Source organism: Scyliorhinus torazame, chromosome 17, assembly GCF_047496885.1.
Source record: "Scyliorhinus torazame isolate Kashiwa2021f chromosome 17, sScyTor2.1, whole genome shotgun sequence".
Classification (NCBI taxonomy): Eukaryota; Metazoa; Chordata; class Chondrichthyes; order Carcharhiniformes; family Scyliorhinidae; genus Scyliorhinus; species Scyliorhinus torazame.
Window position 1 is genome coordinate 26,221,921 of NC_092723.1, and position 17,422 is coordinate 26,239,342.

A 17,422-nucleotide genomic window follows, 5' to 3' on the forward strand; every position below is an offset into this window, starting at 1 on the left:
GGGCTTTTAAGCTCTTTTAGTTATGCGAGTCTGGGTCCCACCAACAAACTCTTTCGATGCATCTGACCCTATTGTGGGCGGGATCCAGATCGCAACATCTCGGAAGATTTCGGGAGGCCTTTCCTGGTATCTACCGGCCACGTTCCATCCTGAATACGGTGGGATGTGGCCGGTAAATCACACCCATTATGTTTTGGTATTGTGTCTTTAATTTAAGATGAAATTAAGGGGATCATGTGACCTGTTCTGAAGTCTGCCTGACAACTAACCTGGGTGATTTGATTATTAGAGATTAAAGGGGATCCAGATTGTTTTACTGGAAAGAAGATACAAGGTGCTTATTCTTTGAGACAATGGCAACAGATTGTGTTAACAGTGGATAGATTGTGATTCTCCAACGTCCTTGAAAAGTGCTGAAAATGTCAGGTTGTCAATAATTGTGCTTTAGACTGTCCATTTACTTCCAAAGTAGAGAGTTGTGATCTGAAGGATAGCTAATCAGCATTTCTACCTGGATACAAGGCCTATGTGAGTCATGTTGCCATGAAAATGAACTTTGAGAGAGGACAGGCTTCGCTGGAAACCCACAGACAGCAGTGTGGTTGACTCCCAGCTGCCCCCTGAAAAGATCCTGGCAAACCACTCATTTCAAGGGCAATTAGGGATGGACAACAAATGCTGGCATTGCCAGCAATGGCCACATCCCACGTCAGAATCCATAAGAGAGAGCAATTAGAGGTTGAAATCTCTATGGTTCACCATGCAGGAATGTGGTTGGAAATGTACTATTGGGTTGAAAAGACCAACTTCATGAAGGGTTAAAATGAGGTTGGAAGATTTTCCTAGCTTTAGGTAAAGGGAGAAAAGTCATGCTGTGAAAGGCACTTCTGGAATTAAAATATTCCAGATTGGGAAAGAAAAGCATCAGAAGTAAACCCTTGGAGATAAGAATAATTTTGGGCTGATTCTGGGGGAATTGAATGTCTACTTAAAGGATAGTGCAACTTATACCGGATAGTATTTTTTTTTCTGTTCTGCCACTTAAAGTATAAGTTGCCCATAAAAATAATGTTTAGTCAAAAGTGTTTTTAGTCTGTTTCTTACAGTAAACATCTTAAAATGTGAGATCTTGTCATGTCATCTTTCCTGTTTTTAACTGTATATTCAAACTCCTCTTTTTCAACGTTATTGGGCTCAATGGGGACTATAACATAGTTTAAGTTCTCACCTGGCATCCTTTTAGTTTTTTGGGCTGTGTCGGGAAAATGAGTTGTATCAAACGTCAAATTCGAAGTTCCAATCTTTCCACAGGACTCGCTTCCCATGGAGAAATGCAGTGCACTTTATGGCTTTATTTGATGCTATTGTCTGAGTGAACATTGGTGATTATCCCAACGAGAGGACAGTTCACTTATTTTTCCTGGAATCCTGAAACTGGGGATGTTTCGGAAACATTAACAATGTCAAATGTGGGAAAACCCTAGAACAAATATACTCAAAAGCTGATACCTAGATATCCCTGGATAATATTTATCCAATAACTAATCCTAAACTTTAAGCCACATTGTAAAAACATCCTTGGACATGAAAAAAAAATGAAATGAAAATCGCTTATTGTCACAAGTAGGCTTCAAATGAAGTTACTGTGAAAAGCCCCTAGTCACCACATTCCGGCACCTGTTCGGGGAGGCTGGTACAGGAATTGAACCCGCGCTGCTGGCCTGAATTGGTCTGCTTTAAAAGCCAGCTATTTAGCCCTGTGCTAAACCAAGCCCCGTAACATACTGAGTGACAGGCAGGTGGATATTTCTACAGTTTGAAAGGGTGAGATTAAAAAATGTATCTGATAACTCAGCTTCGACACAAACCCTTTCTATGCATCTGAACCTATCCAAAAAAAAAAGCTCAGAATTAAAATGAATTGGATGATTGATGTACTCTCTGAGCTGGAAATAGTTGTGATTGATAGAAAACTGTCTCTTTAATCTTACCCAACGTAGAGCTGAGATAAGCCATTCGCCACACAAGAGAATGGTTTGATCAATAAGAGAGAACAGTCATCGTTATCAATAGCTGAGGTGAGGAGGCAGATTCCTCATCACACAATCCTGGGTCTGTTTCTGATAATCGTGCTCTCTTAAAATTGCGAATGATGGCATGTATTGACGTTTCAAAGTTCACCAGAAATTATTATTTTCTTTGAGGTATTCACAATTCTGATAAAGGGTATTTTGTCCGGGAAGATAAGTAGGAGAGTTCTGACATACTATCCTTTTTATGTCTCCGCCATGATTACTCTCAATCGAATCTGATAGCAAGCTCACACCACTTTCTACAAAGGTGAAAAATAAAATGTTAAATGTAGACAAAGTGTTCCTGTTCTAAACTAAATGGTGCAGATTAAAGGAGCAGTTAAAGTATATTAGAGAGCAGTGAAGCAGAGAAAGTGTTTTACAAGACAGCTCACATCCAGATAAAAATGTGTGCATGGATTTATATATTAAAAGCCATGTGTGCATCACAGATGTGCAGAAAATGCAACATCTGCCCTATCAAACACTCTGGCCGGGATTCTCCGACCCCGCGCCGGATCGGAGAATCCCTGGGGGGACGCGAGAATCGCGCCCCGACGTCGGCTTACCTATTCTCAGGTGCCGATTCTCGGGCGCCCGCGGGATCGCCGCCTCGCCAGTCGCGGGCCGTTGAAAGCACTTCCCCGGCGATTCTCCGGGCCCGGACGAGCTGAGTGGCCGCTGAGTTCGGCCGAGTCCCGCCAGTGTGAGTTACTCAGGTCCCACATGGCGGACCTGGAAGGTGTGTCTGCGGGGACCGTCCTGGAGGGGGGGGGGGGGGGAGGGCGGGGGGCGCGGGGAGGGGGATCTGACTCGGGTTTGGGGGGGGGGCGCAGTAGCCTGGCCCGCGATCGGGGCCTACCGATCGGCGGGTGGGCTGGTTCCGTGGGGGCTTATGTCCCTCCATGCCGGGCCCCTGTAGGGCTCCGCCATATTGCCCGGGGGACGGCGCTGAGACGGGAACCCACGCGCATGCGCGCAATCACGCCGGCCGTAACGCGCCTACACAAACGCGCGCCGGCCGTTCTGCCCGGCTGGAGCTGCGGGGACCACTCCGGCGCCGAACTCGCCCCCTAGGAAAAGGAGCATTCCTCAATATCGTGAACCATTGACGCTGGAGTGGTTGACTCAGCTTTTCACGCCGGCGTCAGAACTTGGCTGCGGGATTGGAGAATCCGGGCCTCTGTCTCCTCACCTCCCAAGGCCCTAAACACTCCTGCCAGATGAAACAGTGAACTACGTATACATCTTTCAATTTGGCACACCGCATTCGCTGCTCACAATATGGTCTGCTCTACACTGGGGTGTTCAAAGGCAGAATGGGTGATTATTTTGCGGAACATCTCCGTTCGAGCCCCCAGCTTAACACTGTATCAGTGAATATCTTCTCCCTTCCCCTCTCTCCCATTCTGATCTTTCTACACGTAGCCTCTTATTCCACTTCAGTGATGCTCAGAATAAGCCCTAGGAAGATTACCTCGACTTTCACTTAAAAACTTACAAGTTTCCAATCCAACATCGAATTCAACCATTTCAGAACACAAACTTTACTCCCAGACAGTAGCTGATATAGACAAGTTCGGGGCAGCATGGTAGCATTGTGGATAGCACAATTGCTTCACAGCTCCAGGGTCCCAGGTTCGATTCCAGCTTGGGTCACTGTCTGTGCGGAGTCTGCACATCCTCCCCATGTGTGCGTGGGTTTCCTCCGGGTGCTCCGGTTTCCCCCCACAGTCCAAAGTGTGCAGGTTAGGTGGATTGGCCATGATAAATTGCCCTTAATGTCCAAAATTGCCCTTAGTGTTGGGTGGGGTTAATGGGGATAGGGTGGGGGTGTCAACCTTGGGTAGGGTGCTCTTTCCAAGAGCCAGTGCAGACTCGATGGGCCGAATGGCCTCCTTCTGCACTGTAAATTCTATGATCTATGATCTCTAGTTATTACAGCACAGGGAGACTTACGGCCCATTGAGCATATACCCAGCTCCCTGCAGAGTAATCTTGTCAGTCACATTCCCCGCTATATCCCCTTTGCGCTGGAAGTTTATTTCCCTCAAGCACCCATCCAACCTCTTTTTGAAATCATTGATCATCTCCGCATCCACCACCCTCATGGGTATTGAATTACAGATCATTACCATTTGCTGCCAATAAAGTGTTTTTCCTCACTGTATCTTTAGTTCAAAACCTTAAATTTGTGTCCTGAGTTCTTTTCCTATCAACTCATGGGAACAGCATTTCATTGGCTTAGATCTGATGATGGCAACTGTGGCGAATGTCCAGATGTTCACTGTTGCTTTTTTTTTCATTCATTCACAGGATGTGGGTATCGCTGGCTAGCCCCGCATTTATTACCCATCCCTAATTGCCCTGTAAAGGTGGTGATGACCTGCCTTCTTCAACTGCTGCAGTTCCTGTGGTGTAGGTATACACACCGTGCTGTTAGGGTGGGAGTGAATGTGATAGTGCCCCCTTAGAATTTTTATCGATGTGTGATGTATTAAAAGAAAACTTAGGGAAATGTTCCGATCTATGGGACAGAGTAGGATAGAACGTGTCCTTGATTAAGGGTACCCAGTATACCAGAGAACAGAAGAAGATTCAGTAATGTGATCCATCATGCTTCACGTTTAGGATCAAGAGGACGGACTGTAGCCATCTGGGATGGCCACTTACAACAAGAAACATGGACGTTCACAAATCCTAAAGGGAAATATGGACAATATAAGATTCAGGCAGGCACAGAGCCTGCATGTATATTCGTGAGCAGAAAATCCAGACAGCATCAAAACCCCCAACCAATTAGCATTTGATGGCCCACTTCCGTAAGACAAAGGATTGATACTCAGGTAACCGATACAATCGCAGACATTTCGGCGCCACTCCCTTTACTCAGGAAGCATAAGCAGCAGGGTCAATGACCGCTTAGGACACGCCCAGCCATCAAGGCACCCGCCCCTTTATTGGCTCAGATCGAAGGCAGTGATCGAGAACTGCCCAATTAATTGGGTCCAAACCTAAGGACCGCCCAAAAGAGCGCGAAACCCCCAAGGATAAAGAGAGACACTGCCATGTTCTCGATCTCTTTTGAACCTGATGCTCCGGCAACGTCCAATTCCAACTGCAGCACCACGACCAGAAGCAAGTTCAAGTTCAACGCTCGCTACCAGACGGATGATCCTAGCCGAGCCACAGTTACTTCTCCAGATCCAGCCGATCCAGATTCGAACAAAGGCCACTGTTCCTCTGACCTAAGCCGGGTGTCTGAAGTTAAGTATAGGTTGTCATAGTGTTAGGTGTAATTTAGCTCGTAGTGTTTATGTTGCATGTGTAAAGTTAATCTTGTGTGTAAATAAAGTATCGTTGATCTTCTAACTGGTTGTTCGGCTCTTTGATCGATACCCGGTTGAACCTTGTGGCGGTATCACTTGTTACCTGGCCACTCTGAAAGCATATCATATCAATATCTAGATAAAAGAAGGGCAACCTCATTGACCCCACCAACAGTACTCACCCCCCCCCGATAATGTTCAAAACCACCCCCCCGACAATACTCAAAGCCTCCAACAATACTCAAAACTCCCCCAACAATTCTCAAACCTCTCAACAATACTCAAACCCCGCCATTAATGTTCTGTGCTTAGAACGAGCGAGTGAAAGAAGCAAAGTGAACTCTAATTACCCCCAGAGAAAAGTGTTAGTCTGTTCCAGAAAGCAAAGTTTTGTTACAAGCTTTGGATTTCTGCATCAAGCAAGAGAGGAAAAAGCCATGTGCAAGTAGTCAGAGGAGGAGGAAATAAGGGCAAAAACAAAAGACAGAAAGGGGAATAAGAAAAGTGATAGGCAGATAAACCAAGAGCCAGATTCAAACAAGGCCTCAGTGAAAAATATTGGGAGCGGGACGAGTAATGTTCAAAAGACAAGCTTCGGGACTTCCAGTGGAGCTCTGTAGGGGGAAGACGTGCTCCCGCCAAAGGACTAAACTTTCAGGATTTTTTTCTTTTTGTTTTGTTTTTTAGACCCGGGGGTATTTTTATTCTTGTTTTTTTATATAAAAAAAAAGAAAGAACCCACGCAGCACTCCTCCGAAGGTACGAACAGGAGGAAAAAAGCCGCAAGGGACTGGACCGACAGTAAGCTGAGGCCCTTGGGAGAAATAAGTGTGCGAGAAGAGCCGGAGAATATTTTTAAAAAGGTGCGGGAGGAACCGGAGCCGGAGGCTCAGAAGTGGCCGAGGAGAGTCCCCGAACAGAACTAGTGCCTAACAGCGCAATCCTGCGAGCCTGCCCGACTGAGCCACCCCCCCCCTGCACAGCAGAACGTGGGTGGCAGAAGAGAAGCGGCAGCCCGGACCGCGAAGCCAGAGACTCAAGCGCTTGGGAGCGGAGCCTTCGGGCCAAAGAGCAAGAGAGACAGAGAGAGAGACACCCCCCCCCCCCTCGCAACGGACCGGCAGCGACCACCTGGTGAGCGGCGAGACAAAGAGGGACTCCGGTCCGCACCAGGAAACGTCTCTCCCAAACCCTCCTGACCCAGTGAGAAGGAAGGGGGGAAGAAAAGAGACGGAGAAGGGGGAAAAATACAAGTAAATGCATAAATAGAGGGACAAGGAAAGAGAGGAAGGAAGGAAGGGAGCAAACTAACCAGCCACAACCTCCACCCTCCCCAACAAAACAAAAGGGAAACCCTAAGCCCGAGACAGACCCAGCGAGAGCAGAGGAGCGGGGGAAGCGAGAGCAACCCCAGGGTAAGGAACAGCAGTGGGGAAAGAAAGAGAGACAGACAGGAGGAAAGAAAAACACCAAAGCGAAGGACAGCGAGACGCAAGCAGCCGCAGCGAGGGTAAGGCGCATGAGTGGCCGACGCACAGGCAGGCCCCACAAGATGAGACGGAGGTACAGGCGAGCCTGAAAGGGAAAACGATGGCGGACCAAGCAGCGGAGCGTGAGCAGGACGCAGCGACCAACATAAAGGAGGCACTCTGGTCAGAGCTCCAAGGAATGATGAAGGAGACGACGCACAAAATGCAGCAGACCATCGAAGGCCTGGAAAGGGAAGTGAATGAGCAGAAAAAAACGATTCTGGAGTTGGAGAGGCCTGCCTAAGACCAGAAGGGGGTGGAGAACGCAAGGGGGTACAAAGGGACAGGGGATAGGGGGAGAGGAGTCTGGGGGAGAACGCAGAACAAAGGAGAAACAAAGAGAAGGGTGAGATAGTGAAGCAGGACAGATATAGGCCTTGGCGGGCATTCTAGGTGCTAACCCTAGAAGCCGAGGTCAAAAGGTTAGTAACGGCCCAGGGGAGCCTAAGAGGGAAAGTGGAGGACCAGGAAAATAGGTCCAGACAGCAGAACGTTAAAATAGTGGGTCTGCAAGTGGGGATAGAGGGCAGAGACCCAACAGGCTACATCACCCAAATGATGGGCAAGCTAGTGGGAAAGGAGTATTCCCAAACCCACCAGAAATAGACAGGGCATACAGATTGCTCCGACCCAAGCCCAAAGCCGGGGACCAGTCAAGAGCAATTATTGCGAAGCTGCACCGGTTCCAAGACCCGGAGAGAATCCTAAAGTGGGCCCGGCAAACAAAACAGAGCACGTGGGAAGGGAAGACCATAAGGGTGTATCAGGACATTGGGGTGGTCCTGGCCAAAAGAAGGGCTGAATTCAACAAGCGAAATCAGCACTGCACAAAAGCAAGGAAAAATTTGGGATGTTATTCCCGGCCAAACTCTGGGTAATATTTGAGGGGAAAGAGCTGCATTTTAACACCCCAGCGGCGGGTGGTGAGTTCATTAGAGCGAACAAGCTGGGGGAGGAGCACTCGCAACCGCAAAGAAAGACATGGGGATGGAAAAGGAAGGGAAAACCAGAACAAAGGGCAGAGGACAGACCGCAAACAAGGACAATGGACTCATGAACTGTGTACATGTGCGTTATGCCTTGCGCGAGACTGTGCTGTCTTGTTTCAGAGCTTGTCTCCTCTCTCAATGCAATGGCGGAGGAGTGGAGCGAGGGAAATGAGGGTGAGAAAAGCAAACAGGAGGGCGAGACAAGGACCGGGAGAAAGGTTAAACAGGCCAGAACTGGGCAAATGCTGGGAGAAGGGCCACCGTACTAGCGAGGAGGGCCAGCACGGGAGGGCAGGAAGGAAGGAGGGCCGTGGCGCTCCTCTCGGGGGCGGGGGGGGGGGGGGGCGCCTGGCACAAGGAGGGGAGGGAGGGGCAGAAGGGGGGGAGAACGCAAGGGGGTACAAAGGGACAGGGGATAGGGGGAGAGGAGTCTGGGGGAGAATGCAGAACAAAGGAGAAACAAAGAGAAGGGTGAGATAGTGAAGCAGGACAGATATAGGCCTCGGCGGGCATGGAGCAGGGCGAGGAACCAAGAGGGCGCCGCAAACAGCCACTCGAGAGGGCATCAGGGCGAAGGGAGACCCCAGAGCACAGGGGCGTACCCGTGTGGCGTATACCCATGGTGGCCACATTGGGTGCCCCCTGGGCAAAAGCAGAGCGCTGGGGCCCGACCCCATGGTGAGAGCAGTGACCCTGGCCATTTTGGACGGCCCCCTAGCAAAGTGAAACCCCGGAGTGCAGGAGCGCATCCACCAGGTAAGTATGGGTGATCCCACAGGACCCCACCAGGATTGTTACCTGGAATGTAAAGGGATTCAACGGCCCAGTGAAAAGATCCAGAGTGTTCGCCCACCTAAGAAGCCTAAAAGCAGACATAATCTACCTACAAGAGATGCACCTGAGGAAGAAGGACCTACTGCTGGTAAGGAAGGGCCGGGTGGGACAGACCTACCATTACTGCTACGGGACGAGGGCTCAGGGGGTAGCGATATTAATTAGCAAAAGGACGAGGTTTACGGAAACCAAGACAGTTACGGACCCAGGGAGACGGTACGTCATGGTCAGCGGTGTCCTGGAAGGGGCACTGGTCGTACTGGTAAATGTGTTCGCTCCCAACTGGGATGACTCAGAATTGATAAAGAAGACCATGGCGGAAATCCCCGACCTTGACACACACTGACTGATCGTGGGGGAGCGACTTCAACTGTGTACAGGACCCACTGACCGACCGATCAAACCCCAGAATGGGGAAAATGTCTGGCATGTCTAGGGAGCTAGGGGCCTTCATGGAACAGACGGGGGCGGTGGACCCATGGAGGTTCCTGCACCCGGGAGAAAAGGAGTTCTCGTTCTTTTCGCAGGTCCACAAGGTATACACCTGTATCGACTCCTTTGCAGTGGGGAAATCGGTGCTTCCAGGGATCACGGGAACGGACTACTCCGTGATTGTTATCTCTGACCACGCTCCACACTATATGGATGTGAGGTTGGAGACAGGCTGGGCCCAGTGCCCCACATGGAGGCTGGACACGGACCTCCTGGCCGACAAGGCTTTCTGCCAAAACATATTGCAGGCCATAGGCGATTACGTTAGTAACAACCAAAACGGGGAGGTCTCACCCTCCACGTTTTCGGAGCCATTGAAGGCCGTGATCAGAGGAGAGATCATAGCCTACAAGGCAAGCAGAGATAGGGAAGAGAGGGTGGCTAGGCAACAGCTAGTGGACTCCATTCTGGAAGTCGATAGAAAGTGTCTTGTTATGCTCTAGGGGTAGCATAAGCGGCTTCCTTGTGGTGTACTTGACAAAGGAAGGTTCAGACGTGGAGATAACTTGTGAACGCTATCGGTGTCCCTGTGTATCAGGAACCAAGAAGTGGTCAAATCACTTCACTGTCTGATTTGGAGTCTTTTTTTTTAAATGTTTGTGGTGGTGCTGTCGGATGGCATCTTGTAGCTGATAAGTCGTTGACGTTGAAGAGGTACCATCAACAGTATCATTCGAGGGCATGTATGTGCCATATGTGGAAGTTGGATAATACTGTGCATCCTGGTTTTGGCCAAATGCAGTGTAGGAAGGGTAATCCTGATGAGAACTGTTGAAGCTTGTCGAATTGGAAACAGAATTGCTGCTCGCATAAATACCTGGTGATGGTGTGAAACTAGAACCTTGCATCTGATAGGAATATGCCATCTGGCCAGGCTGGGGTGCAGCAAATCCTGAGCTGTAAGTAAGGCATCCAGTCTGCAGTGCCGATTGTGCTTGCGGTAGTCCTCCTTCGGTCTTGATTCCATAAGTGGGCGATCCGTAGTGCTGGCCTGTTTGAGAATATGCTGCATAGACTGCTGGCTGCTGCATGGCTGAATACGGGGTTTGTCCAGGATGAGCTGTCATTGGCTGCACTACTGGTGTGGAAATAATGTGTGGGTATGGCTTGGAAGGATATAGCTGTGGTGAATATTGATGTATTCCTCTTGGACTGTAGCCATTACAGGTTTGCACTGAGTGCTGAATTTGGTGCTTTTTGAGTGCTATAGTAAGAGTTTGGTGACCGAGGGAGTGCTGAATCTGGTGCATTTTGAGTGCTATAGTAAGAGTTTGGTGACCGAGGGAGTTAGGTGAGGAGGGAGTAAGGTGCTGCTTTCATTTTGTTTCCGACATTTCCGCAAAGAGTGAGAAGAGAGCCAGGAGTTTACAGAAAGTGTAGCTGACTGGGAGCAGAGTCGGAGGGCGGAGATCTAGTTAGTCCACAGGGCAGCTATATTCTGTCAGGTAAGAAGGGATGGAGGCTAGGCCAGTTGCATGCTCCTCCTGTAGGATGTGGGTGGTGAGGGATACCACCGATGTCCCCGCTGACTATACCTGCGGGAAGTGCACCCAACTTCAGCTCCTCAAAGACCGTGTTAGGGAACTGGAGCTGAAGGTGGATGAACTTCGGATCATCCGGGAGGCAGAGGGGGTGATTGAGAAGAGTTACAGGGAGGTAACCACACCCAAGGCACAGGACAAGAATAGCTGGGTTACAGTCAGGGGGAAAAAAACAAACAGGCAGACAGTGCAGGGATCCCTAGTGGCCGTTCCCCTTCAAAACAAGTATACCGTTTTGGATGCTGTTGGGGGAGGATGACCTACCGGGGGAAGGCCCTAGCGGCCAGGTCTCTGGCACTGAGTCTGGCTCTGGGGCTCAGAAGGGAAGGGGGGAGAATAGAAAAGCAATAGTTGTAGGAGATTCAATGGTTAGGGGAATAGATAGGAGATTCTGTGGTCGCGAGCGAGACTCTCGGAAGGTATGTTGCCTCCCGGGTGCCAAGGTCAGAGATGTCTCGGATCGTGTCGTCAGGATCCTTAAGGGGGAGGGCGAGCAGCCAGAAGTCGTGGTGCACATTGGTACCAACGACATAGGTAGGAAAAGGGGTGTGGAGGTAATAAACAAGTTTAGGGAGTTAGGCTGGAAGTTAAAAGCCAGGACAGACAGAGTTGTCATCTCTGGTTTGTTGCCGGTGCCACGTGATAGCGAGGCTAGGAATAGGGAGAGAGTGCAGTTGAACACGTGGCTGCAGGAATGGTGTAGGAGGGAGGTCTTCAGGTATTTGGATAATTGGAGCGCATTCTGGGGAAGGTGGGACCTGTACAAGCAGGACGGGTTGCATCTGAACCAGAGGGGCACCAATATCCTGGGAGGGAGGTTTTCTAGTACTCTTCGGGAGGGTTTAAACTAATTTGGCAGGGGAATGGGAACCGGATTTGTAGTCCAGCAACTAAGGTAGCCGATATTCAGGACGCCAAAGCGTGTAATGAGGCAGTGGGGAAGGGAACACTGACAAAGGAGAGTACTTGCAGGCACGGAGATGGGTTGAAGTGTGTATACTTCAACGCAAGAAGCATCAGGAATAAGGTGGGTGAACTTAAGGCATGGATCGGTACTTCGGACTACGATGTGGTGGCCATCTTGGATAGAAGAGGGGCAGAAATGGTTGTTGGAGGTCCCTGGTTATAGATGTTTCAATAAGATTAGGGAGGGTGGTAAAAGAGGTGGGGGCGTGGCATTGTTAATTAGAGATAGTATAACAGCTGCAGAAAGGCAGTTCGAGGAGTATCACCCTAATGAGGTAGTATGGGTTGAAGTCAAAAATAGGAAAGGAGCAGTCACCTTGTTAGGAGTTTTCTATAGGCCCCCCAATAGTAGCAGAGATGTGGAGGAACAGATTGGGAAACAGATTTTGGAAAGGTGCAGAAGTCACAGGGTAGTAGTCATGGGTGACTTTAACTTCCCAAATATTGAGTGGAAACTCTTTAGATCAAATAATTTGGATGGGGTGGTGTTTGTGCAGTGTGTCCAGGAAGCTGTTCTAACACAGTATGTAGATTGTCCGACCAGAGGAGGGGCAATATTAGATTTAGTACTTGGTAATGAACCAGGGCAAGTGATAGATTTGTTAGTGGGGGAGCATTTTGGAGATAGTGACCACAATTCTGTGACTTTCACTTTAGTAATGGAGAGGGATAGGTGCGTGCAACAGGGCAAGGTTTACAATTAGGGGAAGGGTAAATACGATGTTGTCAGACAAGAATTGAAGTGCATAAGTTGGGAACATAGGCTGTCAGGGAAGGACACAAGTGAAATGTGGAACTTGTTCAAGGAACAGGTACTACGTGTCCTTGATATGTATGTCCCTGTCAGGCAGGGAAGAGATGGTCGAGTGAGGGAACCATGGTTGACAAGAGAGGTTGAATGTCTTGTTAAGAGGAAAAAGGAGACTTATGTAAGGCTGAGGAAACAAGGTTCAGACAGGGCATTGGAGGGATACAAGATAGCCAGGAGGGAACTGAAGAAAGGGATTAGGAGAGCTAAGAGAGGGCATGAACAATCTTTGGCGGGTAGGATCAAGGAAAACCCCAAGGCCTTTTACACATATGTGAGAAATATGAGAATGACTAGAGCGAGGGTAGGTCCGATCAAGGACTGTAGCGGGAGATTGTGTATTGAATCTGAAGAGATAGGAGAGGTCTTGAATAAGTACTTTTCTTCTGTATTTACAAATGAGAGGGGCGATATTGTTGGAGAGGACAGTGTGAAACAGACTGGTAAGCTCGAGGAAATACTTGTTAGGAAGGAAGATGTGTTGGGCATTTTGAAAAACTTGAGGATAGACAAGTCCCCCGGGCCTGACGGGATATATCCAAGGATTCTATGGGAAGCAAGAGATGAAATTGCAGAGCCATTGGCAATGATCTTTTCGTCCTCACTGTCAACAGGGGTGGTACCAGGGGATTGGAGAGTGGCGAATGTCGTGCCCCTGTTCAAAAAAGGGACTAGGGATAACCCTGGGAATTACAGGCCAGTTAGTCTTACTTCGGTGGTAGGCAAAGTAATGGAAAGGGTACTGAAGGATAGGATTTCTGAGCATCTGGAAAGACACTGCTTGATTAGGGATAGTCAGCACGGATTTGTGAGGGGTAGGTCTTGCCTTACAAGTCTTATTGAATTCTTTGAGGAGGTGACCAAGCATGTGGATGAAGGTAAAGCAGTGGATGTAGTGTACATGGATTTTAGTAAGGCATTTGATAAGGTTCCCCATGGTAGGCTTCTGCAGAAAGTAAGGAGGCATGGGATAGTGGGAAATTTGGCCAGTTGGATAACGAACTGGCTAACCGATAGAAGTCAGAGAGTGGTGGTGGATGGCAAATATTCAGCCTGGATCCCAGTTACCAGTGGCGTACCGCAGGGATCAGTTCTGGGTCCTCTGCTGTTTGTGATTTTCATTAATGATTTGGATGAGGGAATTGAAGGGTGGGTCAGTAAATTTGCAGACGATACGAAGATTGGTGGAGTTGTGGATAGTAAGGAGGGCTGTTGTCGGCTGTAAAGAGACATAGATAGGATGCAGAGCTGGGCTGAGAAGTGGCAGATGGAGTTTAACCCTGAAAAGTGTGAGGTTGTCCATTTTGGAAGGACAAATATGAATGCGGAATACAGGGTTAACGGTAGAGTTCTTGGCAATGTGGAGGAGCAGAGAGATCTTGGGGTCTATGTTCATACATCTTTGAAAGTTGCCACTCAAGTGGATAGAGCTGTGAAGAAGGCCTATGGTGTGCTCGCGTTCATTAACAGAGGGATTGAATTTAAGAGCCGTGAGGTGATGATGCAGCTGTACAAAACTTTGGTAAGGCCACATTTGGAGTACTGTGTACAGTTCTGGTCACCTCATTTTAGGAAGGATGTGGAAGCTTTGGAAAAGGTGCAAAGAAGATTTACCAGGATGTTACCTGGAATGGAGAGTAGGTCTTACGAGGAAAGGTTGAGGGTGCTAGGCCTTTTCTCATTAGAACGGAGAAGGATGAGGGGCGACTTGATAGAGGTTTATAAGATGATCAGGGGAATAGATAGAGTAGACAGTCAGAGACTTTTTCCCCGGGTGGAACAAACCATTACAAGGGGACATAAATTTAAGGTGAAAGGTGGAAGATATAGGAGGGATATCAGAGGTAGGTTCTTTACCCAGAGAGTAGTGGGGGCATGGAATGCACTGCCTGTGGAAGTAGTTGAGTCGGAAATATTAGGGACCTTCAAGCAGCTATTGGATAGGTACATGGATTACGGTAAAATGATATAGTGTAGATTTATTTGCTCTTAAGGGCAGCACGGTAGCATTGTGGATAGCACAATTGCTTCACAGCTCCAGGGTCCCAGGTTCGATTCCGGCTTGGGTCACTGTCTGTGCGGAGTCTGCACGTCCTCCCCGTGTCTGCGTGGGTTTCCTCCGGGTGCTCCGGTTTCTTCCCACAGTCCAAAGATGTGCAGGGTAGGTGGATTGGCCATGATAAATTGCCCTTAGTGTCCAAAATTGCCCTTGGTGTTGGGTGGAGGTGTTGAGTTTGGGTGGGGTGCTCTTTCCAAGAGCCGGTGCAGACTCGGGGGGCCAAATGGCCTCCTTCTGCACTGTAAATTCAATGATAAACTATGATTAATCTAGGACAAAGGTTCGGCACAACATCGTGGGCCGAAGGGCCTGTTCTGTGCTGTATTTTCTATGTTCTATGTTCTATGTACTTGTTATTACTGAACCAGTGTAATTGTCAAGTGATCCATCTCCTGTCATCGTCGTCACCCTGAGCGTGCCGTCACTGAGTTTGTGGCACTCCCTGTCTGGAGTAAAGTCCGGCTTACGTGAATCAGAGTTGGCGTTTGGTTGCTCTCCACCTGGAGTCTGGACTGTTTCACCTGAGTCAGTGTTGGTTTGTTGGTGCTCCCCGTCCGGAGTCTTAGCAGGTTCACTGGAGTCAGCTGAGATTTCTTGAAGCTCCACATCTGGAGTCAGAACATGCAGGAATGCATTGACTTGTGGAGAGGTTCGAGCGAATGAGGTTGGAAGTAACGTGGTGTCACCGGAGTCACCAGTGGTCTCACAGTGATCGTCGAGTGCCTCTGTACACACAAGCTGAGGTCTGTCACATTGCACATCTTGCATGGGAAGTGAGATGCTGTCGTCACTAATCTCACATACAGTGGATAGAGCCTCAGTAGCTTCTTGTTCACTTGGGTATACTGTCAGAGTCTTCTTCTTGTGACTCCGACAATGTGGGTGGACCGTCATAGTCGCTGTGTTCTTCACTGGAGCATGATAGACCGTCATGGTCGTCCTGCTGTGCACTGGAGCATGGTAGACTGTCATAGTCTTCTTGCTGTGTACTTGAGCATGGCAGACTTGCATCGTCTGCTGCTAGTTGGTCAGAGGAGGTTGCTAGACCTTCATGGTCTTGTTCCTGCAAGGACTGCACTTTGGAGTCTCGCGTTGCTTCAATCGTGGAGGCTGTACACGAGCCCGCTGTGGAGGCTTGTGATACTGGAGTCACTTCTTGTTCATGCAAGGACTGCGCTCTGGAGTCTTGCGTGTCTTCTATTGTGGAGTCGGGAACCCTCAGCAGTGCGTGGACCACTCTCTGTGTGGCAGCAGGCCGCTCTCTGTGGGCTTGTACCGCTCTCTGTCTCTTGGTGTCAGGCCGCAGCATAATCCTGCACTCACGAGTCGGGATGTCATATATGCTGGGCTGAAGATCCTCAAATCCAAAGAACGAGTCCGCGTCTGCGTCGGATTTACTACGGGGGTCGCCATTTCTTGTGAAAAAACCTTTGTCCGAGTCGTAGTCCTCTAGGACCATATCATCACTGTTTGTGTCGGAGCTGGCATGGGGCTTGCGATGTCCAGAGAAAAAACAAAGGTCGGTGTCGTAGTATTCAAGGTCTGTGTCATCACTTTGGGCGGTGCTAACTGCTTGTTGCAGGGATTTGCGGAGGTTACTTTCAGTTTCTGGTTGAATTTGAGGCATTGTGCTGTCATTCCAGGTGAAAGAAGCTTGTTTTACGGCTATAAGAGATTTTTTTCCGTGATTTGGGACATCTCCCCTTTAAATGGGCGTGGTCCGGGGGCCTCTGGCGTCATGACGCCTATGACGTCAGATGTAGGAAGCGTTTGCGCATGCTGTTTCTGTACTGGGCCGTTTTTGCAATTACGCATGCGCACACGGACCTTCCCTGTCTGTGCTCTTCTCGCACAACTGCGCATGTGCGGTACCTTTACAAAGATGGCCGCCGATCAGAATTGTTCTCTGCTCCGGGATCTCGGCCTCGTGGTGAGTACTAGTGCTTCTCTTACCGTTTTCAGCTGGTTGGACTGTGTTTTCCTCACAGTATTTACCGAAATTGGCTAGGACTGCCTGGAAGTCGCTCCTGTTTTGCCCTTTGGAGAACTTGAATTTTTAAAAGATTTCTTCTGCTCTGGCACCGGCGACGGTGAGCAGAAGCTCTGTCTTTTCAGCACCGGCCATGTCTTGTAGGTCGGCTGCTACCAGGAAGATTTCAAACCTTTGCCAGAATGCCCGCCAGTTTTCGTGGAGATCGCCGTGGCACGGGAGCTGCTGCGGGACCCGGATCTCGAACATCTTGCCTGGGTATCATTGCTGGTTGTCAATGTACGCTGAGGTATGGCTATATGGATTGAAACAGGTCACTCTGGTACCATGTCTTGTTATGCTCTAGGCGTAGCATAAGCGGCTTCCTTGGGACAAAGGAAGGTTCAGACGTGGAAATAACTTCAACACGTTTATTAAACTATTTACACTTCTCCTACTCGGGTTCAACACTACTGTTAATCCTTCTATAGCTACTCAGACTGACTAACCAGGCTGCTACAATCCACGTGGTGGGTGTAATATTGAATCAGCCCTGTGTCTCTACTCACTGACTGTCTCCACTGGAAAGAGGAAGATCATGTGGGTGGTGCCCTTTATATATGGGTTGGTGTAATGCCCTCCTGTGGTCGTGTCACCTCTGTGTGTATCGTGAATGCCCATTGGTCGTGTCCTATGTAACTGTTCTATTGGTTGAGTGTCTGTGTGTCATGTCTCTGGTGCTCCCTCTACTGTCTAGCTAGTCTACATGTATTTACATTAATCCCTTGTGTCTTTACAGTGATGCATATCACCACAGAAAGTACTCCGAGGCCC

The 17,422-nt window shown here is 49.0% G+C and overlaps 1 pseudogene; it reads right to left on the reverse strand.

Moving 5' to 3' along the window:
* Positions 1 to 1,100: 1,100 nt before the first annotated feature.
* Positions 1,101 to 15,552, reverse strand: LOC140394566 (protein phosphatase EYA4 pseudogene; annotated as a pseudogene).
* Between the last annotated feature and the right edge of the window lie 1,870 nt (positions 15,553 to 17,422).